Source organism: Lithobates pipiens, unplaced genomic scaffold (genome assembly GCF_037356315.1).
Source record: "Lithobates pipiens isolate NorthernLeopardFrog02 unplaced genomic scaffold, aLitPip1_a1.2 Scaffold_10, whole genome shotgun sequence".
NCBI classification, from domain to species: Eukaryota; Metazoa; Chordata; class Amphibia; order Anura; family Ranidae; genus Lithobates; species Lithobates pipiens.
The window spans coordinates 151,272,623-151,295,512 of record NW_027507686.1 but is presented as its reverse complement, the minus strand read 5'-3'; positions in this window follow the sequence as shown (position 1 = coordinate 151,295,512).

Here is a 22,890-nt window from a genome sequence, read left to right as displayed (position 1 = left end):
ACATATCCCCACTATTGATTTACCACTTGCTTCTTCGCTTTGGAGTTTCACCCAAACGGACGCCACATGCCCCTTTGCCCCATTTACAATGTCACTCCTCTCTACCACCCGAAAATCATTCCTAATATATAGACATACTCCTCCCCCTCTTCTACCCTCCCTGTCCCTCCGATACAATGAATACCCCTTGATATTTGCCAGCCAGTCGTGTGAGCTATCAAGACAAGTTTCTGTTATTCCCACAAAATCTAAGTCCTCCTCGTGTAACAGCAGCTCCAGGTCCTCCATTTTGTTAGCTAGGTTCCTTGCATTTGTCTATTCAACTCGCAGTATTGAATGGATGCATATTATTTTCTCCTTATGTTTTCTCAGGCTTTGTTTTTGATTTGTCAAATCATTTACCCTGTGAGTAGATGTTATGGATATACAGTATTACCACTAATACCTTCACTAGTACCCTCTGTCTTCTGCACGCTCACTGCCCGCTATCGCTTCCTCTAAAGCCTCCCCCCAACACCTAGTTTAAGAGCCCCTCCAACTCCTTGGCCAACTTTTTTCCCAATGCAGCTGCAGCCTCCCTATTAAGGTGCATCCCGTCCATACTAAAGAGCCAGTAAGCTGAGAAGTCAGCCTAGTTCTCCAGGAACCCAACCCCTCCTTCCCACACTAGTTCCTGGGTCACTTGTTAATTTCCTTAAGCTCCTTTTTCCTCTTTGGTGTGGCTCAAGGCACAGGTAGTATTTCTGAGAAAACCACCTTTTCGGTCTTTATCTTAATTTCCTACATCCCTGAAACAATTTTTTAGGATGTGCCACCTTCCTCTTACTTTGTTGTTGGTACCAATGTGTATCATGACAGCTGGGTCCTCCCCAGCCCCTCCAAATAATCTGTCCATCCAATCCACGATATGCTGAGCACGCTGTAAACCACATACTGTTTGGCGATCACAGTCTTTGTGACAGATTTCCCTATTTCCCTTCTAAAAATGTGGTCCCCTACCATCAATACCTGTCTAACCTTGCCTATATCAATGCTCTCCTCTTTACCGGAGCAGTCATTCTACTGGCAGCTAGGGGAGGGCGCTTGCACAAGCACTGCCACCCTTGAGCCGCTATCCCCAACAAATGTTTTAATCATACACATGTCTAGAAAAGCACATGCCTTCTGTTTTAAGAAGTCTCTACTGTGCTCAGCAATCAGTGGGAGAAACAATGACAAACATCAGGAAATGACAAGCAAGTATTGGTTTCATGGGTCATCTGAAACTATTGGATATATAATGCTAAAAAAATGGTTATTTGGTCAGTTATAGAAACGGAAGATTAGAAAATTGTATACAGTAACCAACTAGCCATTAACAAAATAATTATTATTGATTAATAAACTAAATTACAGATTATACTTTTTCTCATTTTAGATTACACATATTAGAGATCAGCAGCAAAAATTACTTATATTTCAGTTTTGCATGGAAGCTAGAAAGTTGATGTTTTTTTTTTTTTTTTTTTTTTTTAAATTGAAAAGGTTCTGTGAATTAGGTGGTAACACTGAAAAAAAAAATGTCCAAATGTCTGATTTAAGCTAAAAGTATAGTTAAATACATTTTATAGAGAAACACTTTGCTTCTGATTTGCCTGTTTTAGTTTGTTTTTGTTTTTTTTTGTTTTTTTTTCATTATTCTCACTTTTAAAGTGTTTTTACTGTGGAAAACACTGGGGAAAATGCTGTCTTTTAGAGCTCAACCTTCCAACATTTTACATTTTTATTTTTGTTGCACAATTAGAAAGTTGGGGAAAATGTGTGTTTTATAAAAGCATTCTGCTAGAATACTTATTCCTTTTTGTCCTTTATGATTGTTCTGGGGAAAGAGGGGTTGTTTTAGTAAAATGGAGTATGGAGGTGATCAATCTTAAAAATGTTTTCCACCAGTGTAAGGTGTTGTAAAGGCAGAAGGATTTTTATCTTAATGCATTCTATGCATTACGATTAAAAAACCTTCTGTGTGCAGCAGCCTCCCCAGCACCCCCTAATTACCTACCTGAGCTTCTTCTCTCTCCAACTATATCCACAATCCCCTCAGCCATGCAGTACACTCCTCCTGATTGGCTGGCTGAGACCGTGCAGGAGCGCTATTGACTCCCACAGCTATCAATCAAAGTCAGTAGCCAGGGGAGAGATGGGGCGGGGCCAGGTCAGGCTCCATGTCTGAAAGGACACACAGAGCTCTGACTCAGCTTGGGTGACCCCTGTAGCAAGCTGCTGGCTGATGGGCACTCAAAGGAGAGAGGAACTAGGAGCAGCAAAAAGGGACCCTAGAAGAGGAGGATCCAGGCTGCTCTGTGCAAAACCATTTGCACAGAGGAGGTAAGTATGACAAGTTTGTTATTTAAAAAAACAAACAAAAAAAATAGTCTTTACAATCACTTTAAGATAACTTTAAGTACCAGAGTCAGACATATAGCTTTACAAGAAACAAAAACATTTTAGAGAATAAATCTCTTTGGATTTGTGTTAATTAAAATAAAATGTATATTACAACAGATCCTCTATGTCCACTATGTACAGTATGTGCAACTTGAAGGAGCTTTGTCTACTGCAATAGTAATGGTAATAATAGTGATATAGTGATCGGCAATGAATTTACGATGTGAAAAAAATGCATCTAAGTGATCAGCAATATTGTGTTTTTATTTTATGCAGTGCTACTTTGGAGTAGCAGTAGAAACATATTGATCAAGTTGCATTCCTGAAACTCTCTTGTTTATTTACTCACTGCCCTTTTTTTGCCTTTTCTTAGACCCCTTTCACACCAGGGCGTTTTGCAGGCAATATAGCGTTAGAAATAGCGCCTGCAATCCGCCCTAAAGAAGCTGCACCATTGTGTGTAGTGTGAAAGCCTGAGGGCTTTCACACTACAGCGGTGCGCTAGCAGGACATCAGAAAAAAGTCCTGCCAGCAGCTTCTTTGGAGCGGTGAAGGAGCGGTGTGTTTGAAATCAATGGGGCAGCGTTGTAATATCGCCGGCAAAATGGCGCTATTGCGGCGTATTGGCGGCGGTTTTAACCCTTTCTCTGCCACTAGCGGGGGGTAAAAGCACCCCGCTAGCGGCCGGAATCCGGCGGTAAAACGCCGCTAAAAATAGCGAAGTTTTACCGCCGACGCAATGGGCGGTGTGGTGTGAAAGGGGTCTTACTGTGTGACAAATTTGATAAAGCTGAGCCCTCTTTGTATCTTCATGGATACATGAGCACAGTAAACCAAAAAAAGTCAACAAATCAACATCTTATTTTTTTGTTAGAAATATAGAGGAAGAGGGCTTGGGCTTTTTAGGCATGATCACATAGGTCTAATAATATAAACAGCTATTTATTAAACATAGAAATAACATGTAGAGCCCAGGATTTATCCCCACCATCTTCAATCTGTTTTCATAGCTTCTATCTGGAATTTAATATCTGATCATGGAATGAGTAGTCATACACCATCAATATTTTCATGTTATTTCCGTTGGCTATGCACAGTTCATATTTTCTTATTCTGTGACATGGACTTTATTCAGTGTTAATTTTAATGTTATTATATGTTTAATAAATAACTTTTTATATTATTAAACCTATGTGGTCGTGCCTAAAAAGTCCAAGCCCTCTTCCTCTATATTTCTCTGTCTAAATCTTAGGACATGTCACCTGATACTTTTAGTAGTATCCACAGTACCACTCTGTGGTGATATGTAATAGTTTATTCACTTATTTTTTAGTTAGTTACATATTAATTTTAACCTCCCTGGCGGTATGATTATTTCGGATTTCAGGTCCTACAAGTGATACAATTATTTTGCATGAAAATTTGGCGTTTTATATTGTAGCCCTGCAATTCTTAGTTATAACTCTCTTAAATCTGTTCAAACCAGAGTCTAGCAGACATCCCGGATATGATAAAGTTTGAAAAATGAAATCATAAATTAGAATATAATAAATAACTATAAATAATTATACCAAATAATAATATAACAATAATAAAAATTATTCAATAATGTAATCAAATCAAATACACCCAAAATTGCTCAATTCTGCTAGTGATTCCAATTTATTATCGCTGTTTTCTAGCTGGTCTAAAATACAGGGACAGTTTTGGTTGCTATGGACAATCTCCAGTTTCCAGGCATAAAGAACAGTTTTTATAATATAAAACTGCATGCAGGACACTGGGCAGACCATTAGGGACAAAGGGGATGTGAAATAATTACATACATCAATGTAATCTGTAAGATTACATTATACTGTATGTATACTGTCTGTTTCACTTTTTTGAATTTTGCGCCGATCTCCACCCAACGCTCGCAGGGAACGGAGATTGGCTCTGTGATAGATCCGGCGGAGGATGAGCCGCTCGTACAGCGGAGGGACATCGCTGGATCCAGGGGAGAAGGTAAGTAAACCTCCTCCTGGATTCAGCGATGCGGTCCCGAGTCTGGCTTGGGGTTACCGCTTTTGGTACAAAACTTCCATCCCGAGCCAGACTCGGGAATACCGCCAGGGGGGGTAAGGGATACTTTAATTTTAAAAAATGGAAGAAAGAAGATGAGCAAAAAATGTGTTGTCAATTAGCAATCAGACTCACTAGGGGATTTCGCATAACAAGATCATTGCTTTCAAGATAGAGCATATGCTACATTTAAATCTCATATTGCATATTTGTTGGGGTGTAGCAACTCAGGACTAGCCTTCCTAACACTTTTCCTGCAATACCTCCTTCTTTCACCCAGCCACCTACCTCTGGCTCCTGTGCCTCCATGTCTCCCACCCCCCCTATACTATGCAATTACTCCTAGTACCCAGTATTTAGAAATCAAGAAAAAAGATTGTTCAATCCTTAATGGATGTTTTTCCCGGTATAGGACAATTGTGGCTGGACTTTCCAGGACGATATTGCTCTCAATCTAGGCAATTTCATCTTTATGGTACAACGTTTGTATTCATTGGTGTCTCTGTTGGATCATTGATACTTGACACATTGATAATGATTGTGTTTGTGTCAGGTAAGTTGTAACTTCCTCCCTTTTTCTTTTTTGTATTAACTGGCTTTATTCTTATTGTTTTTTTCTGTGTGCTTTAACTATTTTAGCAGAGAAAATTGAGTACTGTCCGGGATACATTTTTTGTTTGCACATACAATTTTTCAGGAAAAGCTTTCAGGGTATGTCCCCTTCTTCAACGTCCAAACAGCACTGATTTACACATTTTAAAGCAGAATTTAAAAACAAAACACAAAAAAAAAAACACCTCTGAGGGAAAGGAGAGAAAAAAAACACATACAAATCAATGGCAATAATGATAACAGCAGAGTTAGTGAGAGAAGACAGAGGGAGAGCTATGCAATGGAGTGGGGGGAGGGGGGGTGCTAGTCACAGAGGGGGTTGTAAAAGTTTAGTATAATGGGTAAGGAAACCTATATCTAAATTCAGGCCATTACTTTTTGTGTCAAAAGAATTATTATTCTTAGTTCAAAGGTTTTCCTTTCCTGGATAGTTCTTAAATTCCCTTTAAGAACTAAAACATTGAGGTCTTCTATAGTGTGGGCCGGTTGTGAGAAGTGATGTCCCACAGGTGTGCAGAAACTGTCTTCTTTATGTTCCTTGATGGTATGTCTGTGTAAATTCATCCTCACTTGCAACTTCTGTCCTGTTTCACCAACATAAGATCCTTTGCTGCACCTTTTGCATTGGATGAGGTACACAACATTACTGGAGGTACAGTTGTAAGATCCCATGATATTGAAGGTCCCATTTGTGTGTGTGACAGTTTTGGATAGATTGATCTGGTTGCATAGTTTGCAGTGTTTTTTATTGCAGGGTTTGCTTCCATTATTTGTGACTTCATAATCAGAGTGAAGTTTCCTGCTGATTAGTTTGTGTCTGAGGTTGGGTGGTTGTCTGAAAGCCAAAAATGGGGGTTGTTGGAATATTCCTTTCAGAGTTTCATCCTCTGTTATAATGGGTTGTAAATCTTTGATTATCTTTTTGATCCCTTCTTGTGCTGGGTTGTATGTGGTGAATAGAGGTACTTGGTTATTTGTTTTTTTCTCTGTGTATTGGAGGAGATTTTCTCTTCGGGTTTTAAAGGCTGTATTTATGCTGTTGTTGATGGTTTTGTCTTTGTAACCTTTCTTATGGAAGGAGTCTGCCAGTGTTCTAAGATGTTTATCTCTGTCTTCTGGGTCTGAACAAATTCGGTGGTATCTGATGGCCTGGCTGTGTATGATGGCCAGTTTAGTGTGTTAGGGGTGAAAACTGGAACTGTGAAGATAGCTGCATCGGTCAGTCAGTTTTCTGTATATCGATGTGTGAAGCTTGTGATCCCTGATGTATATTGTAGTGTCTAGGAAGTTCACATGTGTGTTTGAATAATCCATTTTTAGTTTGATAGATGGGTGAAAAGTGTTGATTAATGAGAATAATTGGTTTAGATTTTCTTCACCTTCAGTCCATATCATGAAGATATCATCAATATAGTGATAATATCTGTATGGCTTTTGTTGTATGCTGTTCAGAAATTTCTCCTCCAGGTCAGCCATAAATAAGTTTGCATATTGGGGTGCCATTGTGCTTCCCATAGCAATACCCATACACTGGAGATAGATGTCATTATTGAAAGTGAAGTAGTTGTGTGTAATAATGAATTCAATGAGCTGTGTCACATTCTCAGCAGTGTATTTGTAGTTTGGTGAGGATGATAAGAATCTGTGACATGCCACCAACCCATCCTTGTGAGGGATGTTACTGTACAGAGATTCTACATCCATGGTGACTAGAAGTGTATTTGGCGGTAATTGTTGTATATTGTAAATCAGTGCGATATTTTTGTCTTTTTACAGAACATTCTTGTTTTCACAAGGATAATTATTAATAAATTTTTGCTATTTGCGCATCTATGGGATTTAGTATTTCTTGGAAGGTATACGCCGTTTAGCAGGTGGGTTGATTGACAATAAGCACAATAGCACTTTAATTGGATGTGAAGTTTGGCTTTCAGTTAGTGCGGTGGGGCTTTTCTCTCTAGCAGATATTAGTGATTGCACATATTGTTGCATATTTGCACAGCACTCGCACATATATTTTTGTATTATTTGCACAGCACTTTTGCACCTTGTTATATGTTTACATATTTTTTTGCACATTATGATATTGCTTATTTGCATAATTTGCATATTTGCACAGTAATTTACTAAAGCTTAACACATATTGCTATAGTAGCCTCAGATATTGTAGGCTTATAGTTTGTGTGCAGACATTGAATTATAAAGTTGACCTGAGCACACCATTACATATAACAATAATTTTAAAGTGACAGAACACTGACATGGTTGCAGCCTAGTCATTTAGTTTTTTTCTATTCATTTTTGTAATTTGTCTCTACATATTTGTAATATCAGCGCTAAGGCTCATTCATATATTTTTTTTTTCATGGTTTACATTTTTTATGAATAAGTAGATGTACTATGTACCTCATTCACATATGGAGGGAATGGTATCTGGGTGCCCTCTTAAAGGAGATGTGCAGATTTTGATAAGAATATCAACTACACGTGCCCCCAATCATGGGGCCTAGAGTTGTGTGGAAGAGGACATTGTCCTCATCAACATGGGGACAATGTTATTTTTTGGGGAGAAACTCACCCTTTTTTTCTTGATTTTTGCATGGGGTTGCCCTTGACAATTCAAACCAGACCTGAAGGTTTCAAACTTTATTTATTTTTTAACTAGCCCCGACTCCTTTGCTTATATAGCTGGGGATTTTTGGCTATGTAAGTGAATGGGGATGGTGACATCACTGATTGTTAATGACTTAGCAGTGCCTGCACACATCAGCATCCTTACCAACCACTGACAGCAGGAAACTATGATGTATAACAAAGAGTAATACCGCTATTATACATGATATTTGGCTCCCACCGAATGTGTGAAGCCCTGACCATTCTTCCTAACACCTGAAGAGCCACTGATCAGTTTTAAATTGTTCTCAGACTGAACCTTAAGCTCATCCCTACTTTTGGCATCCATGTCACTGCAGTATCCAATAATGGATGGAGGCAAGAGTTAAGAACCACTGGGCCAAAATCATGTGAGATCCATATAAGCGACATTGCTTTTTGCAATGACAGGGAATGTCCTGGAGTTTCACTTTAAAACATAGATAACCATGTAGGACAATGCCAGCATGTCCTGGCAATATTGTTGGCAGTGGCACTCAAGCCATCTTGGAAAAATGCTGCAGATGAGCTTTGATATATTTTTAATGCTTTATATAGTAAAGATTATGTGTTCTCTACAGGAATATACTGCAAAGGTGCAGGGTTTATAAGCCTAGGCAGACATTCTAGACTTCTGAACAAATAATAGTATATATCTCCATTTGTCTTTTTGCTTTGCATATACTTATTATGGAATAGAGCAAGCTGGGAGGAGAATGTTGGGGACACCTAAGTGGTACTTACATATAAATGAATGGGTATGTATGAATCAGAATCTCCCCTAAGCATTTACTTACTGATTCATGAACAAATATGGACCTCACACAGCCCTTCCCTCTCCGGGTGTGTAAGGAGCTCCAGACTTTATTGGGTGAAACATAAGAAATGACAATGCTTAAATGGAGAATCTCTTTAATCTCTCAGACAGCTGTTAACACATGGAAATATGCTTTTTCTATTATTATTATTTTTTTTTTTTATTTCTCTGAAAATGTTTTCTTTTTTCCCTTGTAAATTCACTCAGGTATAGTTATTTCCCCCACCCAAAAAAAAAATTCATGCATTTCATTAATGACATTTGTAGCAAAAAGACTATTAAAGAAAATCCCAGAGTTTCTCTCTTCCCTGTCTTATTTACACTGGTGCATTTTTACAAGCCATAGTGTTCACGTTGCTAAGGAGGTGGACAGTCTCTTAACTCTGCAGGTGTAAACACTGATGCTTTACAGATATCTGCCTCATGTTACATCACAGCTTGTAATTCCAAGCTCCAATTTAACTTAGCAATTTTACATCCTCCCTGAAGAAAAAAAGCACCAACCTTTTACCCCCATAAAATTATTTTGCAACATAAAACTAGAAACACCTCTTCTTTTTCAGGCTGGTCTCACAGTACACCCATATTTGAGTCTGCAAAGACTCACAAAACCGTTATTCACAAATGTCGAAAAAAACATCTCATTTTAAACATACATTCTTTGTTTGAACCAATTATGATCATCAATAAGCTTTACATTTCTACTTTTATCAGGAATGTGTGAAAAACAAAAGGGTTTAAAGTTAACCCAACTTTCTAAATAGGGCTAGACATCCTAAATTATTACTTATATAAAACCACTTTTGATATTTTAATGCTAAGTTTCAGTAGATATCAGAAATGATTATATTCCAGATAAAAGCACTAGCATGAAGGTGAAAATTTCTTCTGCATAATTTACTACCACTAGAACATGGGTTCTTAACCTTTTTTATGATTAGATACATGCACATACTATCTTTATTAGACTGTTGAAAGCATCAACATCACCTGGTACCAATATGACTTCAAAAGATATACATGGCTTGTTTTTACGTTAGATATGCATATCTAAAATAATAACAATTGAATCATATTTATTAATATAAAAAATGACAAAAAAAAAATAGCTAAAGCCTGTAAAATTTTTGCTGTTGTTTTTGTGCAACCAAAACATAGAATTCAGGTAGAGCTACTGACAATGAAACTTAAACTTGCATTTGACAAATCAAGTCATTATCTTCTTTTGATTGCAGGTCCAATGATGAAAAAAAACTGTTTTAATTAAAAAAAAAAAAAAATGTTTTAAGATTCAGTTCCATAGTCCATCATTTGGTTCTCATTCCTCAAAAAAGATATGTTAGTGTACTATCTCAAATTAGAACAGCTTCAGAACAAAAGATAAAAGCTATTATTTTTGTATAGATATTTGGAAATGTTATTAGTGTATTGTATCTTATGTGAATGTCCTTTTAAAGCAGGGGTCTCGAACTGACGGCCCTCCAGCTGTTGCAAAACTACGAGTTTCAGCATGCCTCTGCCTCTGGGAGTTTGTAACTGTCCAATGAGGACTTGCACTTTCGCAACAGCTGGAGGGCCACAGGTTTGAGACCCCTGTTTTAAAGGAAACATTTACTGGGACAAATGTTGGGACTGTCATTTTTTTCCCTCCTGAAAATGCATGTTTTATCTGGCTGTAGGTAAATAGGAAAGGATAAAACCAGCACTCAACCCTAGTTCCAGTTAACAACTTGCCGCCATATAGCAGAATGATGGTGGCAAAGTGATTGCGATATCCTGACCAGACATCATATGATGTGATCAGGAGAATAAGCTGCGGTGTGCCCCCTCGGGAGGTGTATTGCGGCATTTGTTGTTGCAGCATGTCAATCTGACACACCGCAACTCCAATCTAGGTAAAGAGTCTCTGATGGAGACTTTATACCCCGTGTTCAGCCGTGTCCAATCACAGCCGATCACGAAGTAAACAGGAAGAGCCATTTATTGGCTTTTCCTCACAGACGCGAGTAGAGGAGCCGATCGGCTTCTCCTCTGACAGGGGGTCTGCGCTGATTGTTTATCAGCACATCCCCCCCACGGATGCCTGCTCAGGTCCACCAGGGATGCCACCAGGACCACCAGGAATGGCCACCACTGATTTCCACCAGGTATGGCATCTCTGGTGTCCATGGGTGGCAATGTGTGCCCACACATAATGCCAATCAGAGCCCACCAGGAATACCTGCCAGTGCTTCAATAGCAGCGATGCCCATCAGTGCCATCTATCAGTGGAAATCAGTGCCACTCATCAGTGTCCATCAGTGCTGCCTATCAGTGCCTATCATTGCCACCCATAAGTGCCCATCAGTGCCACCTATGAATGCACATCTATGCCGCCTATGAGTGCCCATCAGTTCTGCATAACAGTGCCACCTATCAGTGCCCATCAGTGTCACATATCAGTGCCCATCATCAGTGCTATCTCATCAGTGCCACCTCATTGGTCCCACCTCATCTGTGCTCATCAGTACTACCTCATCCGTGCCCACCAGTAAAGTAGAAAATTTACTTATTTACAAAATTTTATAACAGACACAAAGAAAAACTTTTTTGCACAATAAATAAATTGACAAAAATGCACTGTATGGAAGCCCTGCTAATTATCTGTTTGGTCACAGGTAAACCTATGAAACTGAAACAAATAGGAAGGAGGTGCCAGTTAAGTGTAGCATTAGAACAAGTTTATTAAAAGAAAGAAAAATTATAACTCACAATGAAGTAAACATGAGATCGCACATACAGTGTCTTACAAAAGTGAGTACACCCCCACATTTTTGTAAATTGTTTATTATATGTTTTCATGTGACAACACTGAAGAAATTATACTTTTCTACAATGTAAAGTATGTAGTGAGTGTACAGCTTGTATAACAGTCTAAAGTTGCTGTCCCCTTAAAATAACTCAACAGGGGGGCATGGCTATCCACCGAGCAGTATGGCCACGTAAATAGACAGCTCCAGCACCAACTGGAGAATACATGCAGGGACACCGCTCCACGGACATGTTTACTTACCCTCCAAGGGCTCCACAATCCAGGAGGATCACCACAATATGTCCCATAAGTGAAAGGAATACCATCAGCCTCAGAACCTGGAAGCATTCTTCACAGTGCCGCCAAGCAGATGAAGCCAAGGAGATGAAGCTAAGAAGGTGCCTGCAGCTCTGCACATGCTACAGACAGCTCATACACAGACCTCTCAGATGCAGATGCTTATGAAACAATCTCACCAAAAGAGGCAGCAGATCTCTCTCCCTCGCCCCCAACCTCTTCTGCCAGCAACAGCCCAGCTAAATCAAGTATAAGGCTGGATTATGATCCACTCAGTGCTGAGGTGAGTCCTCCATTATACCTTACTCCATTACAGGCAGCACAACCATCCCCTAATCGCATAATTTCCTACTTTGAATCAACCAGTGCTCGATACCACAATGAAAGAGATGCTAATCTCACTCCAAAGTTCCCTCCACGCTGCTATCTCTTCTATGTGCACTAAATTTACCTCATAAATGCATTTACTGGGGAAAAAATACAACTCATAGAAAATCAAGTGGTTGACATGACAGAGACAGTTAATGATTTAGTGAATGCTCATGAGCACACACAGGATGAACAGCAATGGATGAGAGACAAGATGGCGGACCTAAAAGATAGGTCCCTCCACAACAATGTGAAGACACAGGGCATACCTTAAACTATCCTCCCATCTGACCCTAATACCTATGCTAGGCAACTAATTTCTGCACTGCTCCCAGGGATTTCTCCCATGGAAACCATTATAGATTGCATTCACCTCTTATCTAAACCTCCTCATCTCCCTGAGGAAACCCCTAGTGATGTATTAATGATAATAGACTTTTGCCACATAAAGGAGCAACTCCTGACAATAATGAGACACTTTGGTCAGCTTCCAGACCCGTACACCAAACTACAATTGTACGCTGACATATCAAAATACACCCTGCAGCTTAGACGCAAGCTGAATACCATTACTAAGACTCTAAATGACCACAAGATTCCCTAGCAGTGGGGGTTCCCCACCAAAATAATTTCTACCAAAAATGGGAAGAAATATACCATCTATACAGTTGAAGAAGGTCTCCAACTACTCCATTCATGGGGAATTATCTCCAAACCACCAGCTCTAGCGCAAGCTAACTACAAAGGTAACAACCCATCTTCATCTAGATGCCATTATGCTAATGCCAATACATCTGCACTAAAGTGAGTGTTTCCAACACCATGATTTTTACAGTTCTACATTCCGGTTCAGTATTCTGCTATTTGCAACTAGTTCCATAAACTTTCACTCTGCATATCTCAGCAGCTCTTGATACAATCTCTGCTGATTTTCTTTGTTTTTTTTTTCCTTTTTTTTTGTTGTGTAGTTTTGGTTCTGCTTCTTGTATACACAGGAGTTATAGTGTACTGCAACTTTACATTCAATTAATAACTTTTTTCGTTTACCACTCACTCCCCTGAAAGCACACAGAGTCCTCAAGCCAGACATGCCTCAACAGAACTCCAGAAATACTTAAAATCTCAGCCATCATAGACTACCGTGCAAAATAACTCCCCATTTTGCCATTCTGAACATGGACATTGACTTAATCCCACCACATTTTATAATGGTAACTACCCACATACTCTTAACAACTAGACTGCTTATTACAAGACAATGGAAGACAAACGCTAGCCCAAAAGTCTTAGATGTGAAAACCGTAGTACACACCCATTACTCCTATGAATGTTTTATGACTTTGCATTTGAAAAACTCAATAAAAATTAATAAAAAAATAAAAAAACTCAACATGTCAAAACCACTGGCAACAAACGTGAGTACAACCCTAAGTGAAAATGTCCAAATTGGGCCCAATTAGCCATTTTCCCTCATGGATTGATGGACTATTTCATTTTACAAGGTCTCAGGTGTGAATGGAGAGTAGGTGTGTTAAATATGGTGTTATTGCTCTCACTCTCTCTGGTCATTGGAAGTTCAACATGGCATCTCATAGCAAAGAATGCTCTGAGGATCTGAAAAAAAGAATTGTTGCTCTAGATAAAGAAAGGCTAGGCTATAAGAAGATTGCCAAGACCCTGAAACTGAGCTGCCAAGACCATACAGCGGTTTAACAGGACAGGTTCCACTCAGAACAGGCCTCACCATGGTTGATCAAAGAAGTTAAGTGCACATGGTCAGCATCATATCCATAGGTTGTCTTTGGGAAATAGATGTATGAGTGCTCCCAGCATTGATGCAGAGGTTGAAGGGGTGGGGGTCAGCCTGTCAGTGCTCAAACCACACCCCAAACACTGCATTAAATTGTCTGTCGTCCCATAAGGAAGCCTCTTCTAAAGATACCGTATTTATCTGCATATAACACGCACTTTTTTCCCCTTAAAACCAGGGGAAAATCATGGGTGCATGTTATACGCCGACCCCCCACCGATTGTGAGCCTCTGGGTGGCTTTTGGACACTTTTGGCCATTCCCTGCAGCTTTTGGCCGCTTTCGGATATTCTTTGCGCCTTTTGGCTGTTTTTCCCCCATTTCTCAGTGGCTTTCGGCTGATTTCACCCATTCTCGAAAGCCACCGAGAAAGGCTGAAAGCCGCTGAAAGCTGCCGAGAGCGGCCAAGAGCTACCGAGCGCCGCTGAGATACACAGGACATCCGGCTCTGTATCTTGGCGGCACCATTTTTAAATGCCAAAGCCGAAAATGACACTGACAAGGCTGCATGACAAGGCTGAGAATGACACTGACAAGGCTGTATGACAAGGCTACATGACAAGGCTGCATAACAAGGCTGCAAATGACACTGACAAGGCTGCAGATGGACACTGATAAGCCTGCATGGATGGGCATTTAAATGTAAGTTTTTTTTTCCTTAAACTTCCCTCCGAAAAGTTTTTTTCCTTAAATTTGGGGTTATACGCCGATAAAAAGGGTAATACACAAGAAAGCCTGCAAAAAAGACAAGCAGACTAAGGACATGGTTTACGAAAATGAATCGACTCCCATGGTTTGGCGTGTAAATTGCCATCACCCCTTACAAATTAAAGAAGAAAAACCTCAAAATTGGATTTTTAAGGCAATTTGATAAAAGAATAAGTAGAAAAAAAATAAAAAAAATATTGTTTTATTACATAGTTAGCAAGGTTTAATAAGGACACCAGTCCATCCAGAGTGAGTGTCTACAATTGCCCCTATCCCTGTACATTGCACCCTCACATTGGTCCCTACCCTCAAGGAGCCCACAATCCAAGGTCCCCATTCATATACTAGGGCCAATTTTGGACAGAAGCCAATTAACCTACCTGCATGTCTTTGGAGTGTGGGAGGAAACTGGAGTACCCGGAGGAAACCCATGCACAGGGAGAATATGCAGACTCCAGGCAGGTAGTGTCATGGTTGGGATTCAAACCAGTGACCCTTTTTACTGCTAGGTGAGAGTTGCTAACCACTACACCACTGTGCCGCCCTATCAATACACACAAATTCATAAAATTCTCATGGAAAGAACCACAAGAAAAAATACATACATATATTTTGAATAATGTTATACACTGGTGGGCAGAAGTGGCAGAATCCCACTACAATCATGAAACCATCCAAACAGATGACAAAAGATGGTAAGTAGTGGAAAAGTCCAACGCGTTTCAAAAAGAGCATACAATATAATCTTCATCAGGGACTGTAACCACCTCTGAAAATGTAAAATATAATATAAATATATTGGGTATACAATTACAATGAAACATTGAATACAAAATGGACTTTAGCGTACATCAAACACCTAAAAATATCCTTGATAAACTGACAAGGGCGGAGACACCCATTGACGTAACCGGATGACCCGGCCCCTCTGAAGGCACATGGCATCAGAAGGGGCAGGGTCACTTAGTTACGTCACCGGATGTCCCCGCCCTTTCATTTATAACAGTTGTCAAGGCAATGCTGCAAAATAATGGTCACCATTTTTTTGCAGCACTATCTTGTTAGATTGTATCATGCAAATGGGCTAGTAACAACTGTAAAATTCTAATTGCAGAGCTGTCCTACCTGTTAAAGAAAACCTGTACTAAGGAAGGACATACAGTAGGCTGCCGTTGCATGTTAGTTACTTGTCTGTCATGATGAATCAGTAGCTTTAGTATTTTGTTTACAGATCTAAATCTGGTTGGACACATATAGATTTCTCATGTTCAGCCCAGCAGTCCAAACAAGAGGTTCCTTCATCCACACATAAACAGTAGTCTATTGTATTATGACAGCCAGCTGTCACCATACCCAAACAATGACTGCATTTGATTGGCTGTAGTTACTTTTTGACTACCTTTTTTTCCCCACCTAGCTCTTTTAATTTCTCAGTCAAATTTTGCCAATCTGGGTAGTGTTGGCAGGGCAACAAAAATGTCAAGTAACAGGAATTAGATGAAAATTGAACCGTGCATGTGCAGTTTAAATATTATCTGACTTTTCAGATCTGTATTATTATTCCAGATCAGTGATTATATAAAATAGAGAATAGAAGCTAGCCAGGGGACTCGTTTTTATATTTTGATTAAAGTTTTAGTCAAAGTGTCACAATATTTGAGCCTTTTATTTGTTCCATTAGCTGAGAGTAGAAGAGTATAATGGAATTATGATGGTAAACTGAAACATTTGCTACAGACCTTTATTGGTGAGTTGAAGACAGGAAAAGTGGATGAATACATACTCCCGGATAAGAGATCCAAAAATTGCATTATGTCAATCTAGGGATAAAAATCCATTGACTATTCTGCTTGGCTTTGTCTTTAGTGCTCCATCCCTTGTGGATGGAGGGACGGTTCTTGATTTTTGTATGTATTTATATGTAAAGGGCCAAACTACCTAGCATTAGTGTTCTATGTTTTTGTTTTATTTCGTTTTTTATATTAATATGGTATAATTTTTGCTTTATATGAACATATCTATGAAAAATAGGTACGTGTCTATTATGCTACCTATGTGCTTTTATGAATTGTGTGAGCATTAGTCACTGATTATGTTCTGTTGTGTGTATGAGTAATAGTTAATGCTATATAGAGGGCAAAACCATCAGGTGTGCTTCATTATGACTAAACACTTTCTAGCATGAAAAGCGTTAATGTTGCTCTTCCCTTTGTGGGGCTGTGATGTTTTTATCCCTGGATTGCTATAATAAAATTTTTGGATCTCTTATCCAGGAGTGTGAAGTCACCCACTTCTCTTCAAGTTTTCATGGCCACAAATCAGACCTGCACTATCTTGTGGAGAGGATAAAGGGGCTGAAGTCAAGGTGGACCAACCTGGAGAGGTGTAATATTTGGTGAGTTTTTTTCTGAGAGTGCAGAATGGGGAATTGCATATTTATTAATGTGGTTTTCATCATTTGGACTTTCCAGTTATTTATAGAATTTGGACATTCATTTGTGATTTTGACACTGTTGTTTGTAAGCATATTTCGCATATTCTGTTTGCTGCACATTGTAAAAGGCTATTCTTTTATGCACAAAGAGAATACTTTTTGTATAACATTTGTTTGATGTACACTAAGAGGATATAGCATGTAACAGAAAAGTGCGCTTTTAGTATTTAGGTGGTTTTGACACTGATATTATAGGATCTGTGATATATTTTGGATATTGCAAAATGTCACTTTGCTCTATTTACAATCACACCATCATTCCAAATGACTATGAAATAAAGACACATTATTCATTTACTTAGTATACTATAATATATATATATATATATATATATATATGTGTGTGCAATGGGGTATCTAAAAAATACAGACTATGCAAACAAATAGCAAAAGGTAAAGTATTACATCAGATATATATAACTTGTAATGAACAAATTAAGTATGACAAGATGAATTATAATTATTTGTTCTTTTCAAAATAAATCAAAATAATTGTAAATAAACATAGGTTAAACACATAATCAAAATTTTTAAGCCATTGGTTATCAGAAACATTCAGAAGGCCTAAGATATGTGATATTAGCCTTCAGAAAGTTTATGACAACTTGTAATAATTTTTTTTAACAGTAGGAAGTGGGTAATGAATAAGAGATAATGAATAACAAAGAGGAGTACTATATATATATATATATATATATATATATATATATATATATATATAGAGAGAGAGAGAGAGAGAGAGAGAGAGAGAGAGAGAGAGAGAGAGAGAGAGAGAGAGAGAGAGAATGTTTTTTTTTACATTCATGCTAATCTCCAGCATTTTGCTTTTGATAATGCTCTATATACATAAACAAATATTAATAATTGTAACATAATAAAAAAAATAGCAAAAAATAACAGCATTGCTCACTATGCTCACTCTTAACTTATGTTGCTGATGCCACTCTTACCCATCTCCACCCTACCCTTCCCCTCCAACAAAAAAAAAAAACTCTTTATCATAATTTTTTACATTTCAATAGCTTTATTATTGGAATATACAAAACAAAGAAGAGAACAACAATGTTGCATTACGACTTACAGCGTAACAGTTATTACATAGCAGAGTTACATATATAAGTAGAATAGAGAAGTGAAGTGTCTTTAATAGACATCATGTATTGAATGCCTGATAGAAATAATCAGAAATAAGACCAGGAGTGTAGAGGTGAAGACAGAGAAATTCTATTTCCTTCTTCAGGGGTTGGATAAGAGCTTTCTGATATATTTATATCAAGAGAAGTATATATATGTATGAATAAACACGAATACTAGGAATACAAATATAAACCATCTCTGAAGCATCCATGCAACTAATCCACTGAGAGTGAAAGTGGAACTGTAGCATAAGAGGTCAAAAGAAAGAACCTCGTCCTTTAGAATTTGGCATAGTCCCCTGGAGGGAAACATCTACCACAGCAATATAACGTGGGTCAGCTTTAGAAGCCCCTTAACAAGGCTCTGGGCTGACCAGAGCATATAGGTGCCCTATAAGAAAAAAATTACCCAGAAAACAACCAATGAGTCTTTATAAGCCATAGTGGGGGACCTAGTGAAAAAGGTTAAAGTGGAAAGGTAGAAGGAAAAAGGAAAGAAGGAAGAAGAGAGGAGCAGAGAAAAAAAATTAACCGAGTGAGATTCGCCCCCTTACTAGGAGTGTAGATGGGTACAGTGTGTAAGCTTCAGCCGAACATATTGAGACCATGGTTCCCAGATGGCCTCATATTTTTCAGTGGTGTCGAGTAAGGTACTCACCATTTTCTCCTAGGTCATGATCCAGGAGATCTTTCTTTTAACCAAAGTGGAGGAAATGTGAGGTTATTTCCAGGCCCTAGAAATAGTCAACATAATAAGGCGTCACAGCAGTTTAGGGGGTCCAAGAATCAGGAAATTGAGTAGAGCTACATGGGGGGATTTCAGAAATGGGAAGGCCCATAATTTTCCGGATCATATGAAAGATTTTGTTCCAGAGACCTCTGAGTATGGGACAGCCCCAACATACATGCATCATTGAGCCAATGTGTCCACAATTTCAGAAACACAGAGGAGAGGATGTCGGGCTTATTTTAGTTTTAAAGGGACAAGATACCATCACATGAGAACTTTCAGGTTCGCTTCCACTAGTGCTGTTTTCAAGATCCAATGTAAATGAGGAGGTAGTGGCCCTGTGCCATTCTGCTAAGTCCCACATATAGAGTGGCATAGAGTCCACTTTAGCCAATGAATGATATATCACTGAGAATGCTCACAATCTGTAATAAAAAGTGGGTTGGGTTTTAAGGTCCATAGTTGATTAATAAAATGGGAGATTTGATGAAGTCGGTACCTTTCTGAAGTGGGCATCTCAAGTTTGCTCACACAGTGAAAGGGCCAGTGGGAGTGACAAAGTGCTCGATCCTATACATACACTTGTTGAGACACCAGTTAAAGGCCCTTATATCCATACCTGGGGGGAAGAGAGGATTCCGGAAAAGATGAGATAGTGGGTGTCAAGTAGAGATCGGGTGTGGGTTGTTCTTGGGGGATTTCCATATCATCAGGGAGTGGGAGTCATAATGGCAGGTCTGACTTTAGGAGGGCACTAGAGCAGGTAGTCTAGAGTGTGATGAGAGATTGCTTGCCTTTCTATGTGAACCCAGTCTGGGTGTGCCGACTTAAAGTAAATGCTAGAGAGTTGGGTCAGTTGTGCTGCCTGGTAGTACCATAGAAGATTCGGGAAGTCCCACTCCCCCTTGCCCATAGTTCAATAAAGGGTCTCTATGCCCTTTTGTGCCCCAAATGACAATTTTCTATTGAAATTTGCATAAGTGGTTTTTCGATATTGGAATAGGAAGTGCTCCAGAAAAGGTAGAGGATGCACAGTAAAAGAGTAATTTTTCCCAAAGTAACCCTGCCCAACCAGGAGAGATCCATTTTGTCCCAGTGTGTGAGTTCTTCCTCCAACTTACGGAATATTGGGGGAAAGTTGGCCACATATAGTCAGTCCACGAATGCTGCCAGATTGACCCCCAAATAGGGATTGACCTTATCACTAATATTCCATGCCCTTGATTTTCCATAGTTCACTTTAAGGCCTGAGATTGCTCCAAAGTTTTCCAATAATTTGCAGATGTTGGGGAGTGAGGTTAGTGGTGAGTTTATAAAGAGCAGAATGTCATCTGCAAGAAGTGCACATTTGTGGGTTTGTGGCCCACATCTGACCCCATGTATATCCGGGTGATCCCTAATGGCTATAGCAAGTGTTTTGATGATGATAGCAAAAAATTGTGGCGATGAAGGGCATCCCTACCTAGTCCCCTTGAAGATCAGAAAGGAGTCTGAATGGTATCACTGTAGTCTTATTTTAGCTTCAGGGTTGGAGTAGAGGACCCCTATCACATTAATAAAGGAGTGGCCAAAGCCCCATTGATGTAAGATTGTGACCAGGAAGGACCAGGGAGAGTAGGAAACTTGTTTGGGGGTGTTGCCATCCCAACCGGACCTCAGAAGGGAAATTATGTCAATAGCTCTTCTGATATGATCAGGACCCTGTCTCCCTGGAATAAAGCTGACCTGGTCCTTATGGACATAAAGGTTGATAGAAGAGGATTTACGATCTGCTAGGATCTTGGTTAAGATTTTAAGGTCATTATTTATTAATTACATGGGGTGGTAGTAGGCAACTGAGCCAGGGGTCTTTACCCGGCTTGGGGATCATCGAGATGAAGGCTGAGTTTAAGGTCTTATCCTATTGTGATCCTTTACTAAGCTCATTAGACAAGTGGGCCAAAAAGGGGGCAAGGGTGGAGGCAGTGTTTATAGTAGGGAGTCAAAAAGTCATTCAGTCCAGGAGCCAAGTGATTTTTCAAATTTTTAATGACCTGTAAGATTTCTTCTGCAGATATCTGTGCTTCTAATCAGTCCCTGTGGTGATCCTTGAGCTTGGGGAGTGTAAGTGAGTTAAGAAAGGATGCCAGGAGTCATCGGAGGCCGATTTTCCCTCACTATACAATTTCCTATAGAAGTCATGAAAAGCTTCCATAATTTTTTGGGGGTTTTGAGAGAGAGTTCCCCTCCCTAGTTTGATTTTGGGTAAGGTGTATGACCTTATTTTAGTTGTCAATCTGGCTGCCTGTTTTATTCCTCTGGTGGTAATAGCGGGCCCCACTCCAGCGTAAGATTTTTTTCCACAATAGTGGTAAGGGCTAAGCTTAGGGCTGTACGTGCAGTATCCAGTCTTTCAGTTGCTACTGATGTAGGGTTACGCTTGTTCCTTTTGTTAAGGAACTGAAATTCCTTTCTAATTTCTCTATGTCCTTCTGTCTAGCCTTGCGTAGCCTCTACACCATTTGGATAAGTTTCTCCCTAATGGTAGCCTTATGAGCTGCCCATAATGAAATTGGGGAGACATTTGTCACATCATTGAATAAGAAATATTCCTTGATACTCTTTTCTATTTTGCATTCATGGATCGAGTTACTAAGGATTGAGGCATTCAGTCTCCAATTATTTTGCCTTTTCAGTCCTATTGGTTTCCCTAATATCAGGAAGAGTAGACAGTGATCTGACCAAACAGAGCCTTTTATGTAGGATCTAGTCACTAATGGGATATCAGTTCCCAAAAGGAAGAAGTGGTCAGTTTTTGCAAAGGAATTATGGGGGCTAGAGAAGTGAGCATAATCCCGCAACGTTGGGTTGGCCTCTCTCTAGAAGTCAACTAATCCCTTATTGAAGATCTGTCTAGCTACTTTAAAGCTTTGTCTGGTGGGCCGTAAGAGGTCCCTACCTGAGGGGTGGGTTTTGTCTAGCCCTGCATTAAAGGCAACATTGGAGTACCTTCCATAAATTACAGGGCCTTCCGTCAATGGGTTTAGGGTGCAAAATAGGGAATTGAAGAATTGGGATTGACCCTTGTTCGGGGCATAGTAGGAGACTAGAGAGTAGAGTTGGCCACCTATGCGGCCCCTGACAAGTAAGAATCTACGTTCCGGATCCTTGAATTCAGAAATGAGTGAAAAATTACAGGAGCAGAAAAAAAACCTCCACCCCTTTAGTTTTGGTTTCTGCTTTAGCAAGGTGGAATTTGGGGTGAATATATAAGGCGGAGTAGGAACGAGGAAGATGTGTCTCTTGTAGAAATAATATATACATTTTCTGGGTATGGTAATACTGGAAAATTTTTCGGCATTTAACTGGTGAATTTATTCCTTGAACATTGTGTGAGGCAATGTGCAAGGAAGGATTTGGTGTGGAAGTATCAGTACCAGTCACCTACCCCCAACCTGGTGTGAATTCTGGGGAGGAATATAAGGGGCCCATTCACTCTGTTGTTAATAGGAATCCAGGAGGGAAGCAAGGTCACCCAGGTCACTAGGAAAAAGGAAAAGTTAGTACAGTAGAAAAGATACAGAAGGAAGAGATAAAAGAAGAACAAAACAGAACTCAAAGGGCATAGACAAGATGAATCCGCCATACCCTAAATATAATAACATTTGCCCTCTAGCCAGAGGGGAAATGCTGACCAGGAGATAAATCCATGTCTCAGAGGGCAGGAGGAGGTGCAAGAGTACTGCTCCAGCAGCAGCACTCCTTTGTGAGAAACTATGAAAATTACTGAAACTTTGGCAATATTGCCAACACCTGTAAGTAAAGTGCATACAAATCCAGCCTAGGTAAGTCAAACAAGGTGTAAGACAAAGGGGTTGGGTGGGGGGATAAGGGAGGGTATGGAAGGGAGGGTAGGAGAGGTGGGAGTATAGAGGGGATAAAGGGAACTGTGCATATCAAAATCATTAAGGACAGCAAAAGGAAACATTAAGCTGAGTAGTGTGTCCAGCC